Genomic DNA, 1808 nt, shown 5'->3' on the forward strand with positions numbered 1-1808 from the left:
ACATGCAATACCTAACTATTTAGTCAGGGACATTGACCTCTCTTCCCTTAGACTGTCAAGTAAAAATATGACAACAGCCAGCACAACAATAGTCTTCTGGTGTGAATGAATCAAAACTATACCTATATTTTTTGCCAGATTGGCAAAAAATATAATATTTTATTGGTGTGCCACAGAATTTTAGTAATTGGGTTATGTGTGCCATGAGATGAAAATGGTTGAAAATCGCTGGGCTAGATCATAACGACATCTACCAAATAGGAACACCCAGGGGAGGCCAGAAAGGTGGAAGAGAGGCTAGGAGTGTGTGTGTTTCCAGTGAGAGGGAGCGATTTTCATTCAAACGCTACCAGAGCATCAGGTTGGAGAAGTGTCTCTTGGACTGCTGAGGACCTTGCAAGCACTGTCTCCCAGTCGGGGCAAGAGATGGAGATGGCCCTGGATGGAGGGAAGGAAGGGAAGGAACTGGAGACAAGCAAAGCCAGCTCTTCCAGCAGTGTGACTGAAGCGGAAAGGGAGTTAGGCAGCAGTTTATGGGGTTATAAGATCAGGCAGTTGTTGTTATGCTTGTTTTCTGGCTTTTAAAATCTTTCTAAGATGGAAGAGTCTTGAGCATGTTTAAATATTGGTAGAAAGAAGTGAAGGGAAGTTGAAGATACAGGTTGTGGGAGAAGATGGGGTGGAATCCTGGAGGCAGTAGTAACCTGAGGAAGGGGACACTTTTCCCACTCACCAGGAACAGGTGGAGATGGAGTAGAGAAGTGGGGAATTCTGAATGACTGCTGATGGAAGGTATGGAAGTCCTTCCCTGGTGGATTCTGTTTCTTCTGCGAAGGAGGTAGTGAGGTCTCTCAGATTCTGCCAAAATTAGGGCTGCTTCCCCCTGCAGGACTGGACCTGCCATATTGTCCCTTAATCAGAAAGAAACTAAATTTCAGAGATGAGCCAAAGAGAGTTTACTGGGCTTTTGTCCTGATCCATAATAATGCTGAACTGTATTCAGATATTTTCTCCAGTTTTCTGCCTATAGGTGGTACTCATCATCCAGTTCAAAGCAGCTTGGTCCACAATAGAAAAAATGGTGAGGGCACAGAAGTACAAGTCATAGCTCTAGCCACATAGCAGTGACTGATTCCCCACAAGGTGTCCTACCCCAAACCACAAGTAAAATCAACATCCTCTTCTCACCAGAATTTGGGTCGCCAGAACTGGGCAAACAGTTTTTCTTTTTCCTCACATAATCACTTTCAAGAAATAAAATCAGAGTGAAACTGAAACTTTATTGATGGGTGAGGCAAAAGTAGGTTTATAGTTGTAAGTACATGAAACACGGAGTTTACCCTTTTTAAAATGTTATTTATTTATTTATTTATTTATTTATTTATTTATTATTTTAATCCTCACCCGAGAATATTTTTCCATTGATTTTTAAAGAGAGGGAAAGACAGAGAGAAATATCTATGTGAGAGGAACGCATCGATTGGTTACTGGCTGGAGAGGAGGCTGCAACTGAGGTACGTGCCCTTGGCTGGAATCGAACCTGGCACCCTACAGTCCACAGGTCGATGCTGCATCTACTTAGCCAAACTGGACAAGACTCACAAAGTTTATTCTTTTATTATTATTTATTAATTACTGTATTATTTTTTCATATAAACAAATGTAAAGTTACTACCTTTGCCCCACCCTGTATAGTTGAAGTTTTAGCCAAGCTATTTCTGTTTTTCTTTCAAGGATTTACTTCATTATCAGGAGTGTGCCTCACCACAAGTTCCACTCATCATTCCTGGGTGGACTGGGGAAAAACT

The sequence above is a fragment of the Myotis lucifugus genome, unplaced genomic scaffold, assembly GCF_000147115.1.
Source record: "Myotis lucifugus unplaced genomic scaffold, Myoluc2.0 scaffold_105, whole genome shotgun sequence".
NCBI classification, from domain to species: Eukaryota; Metazoa; Chordata; class Mammalia; order Chiroptera; family Vespertilionidae; genus Myotis; species Myotis lucifugus.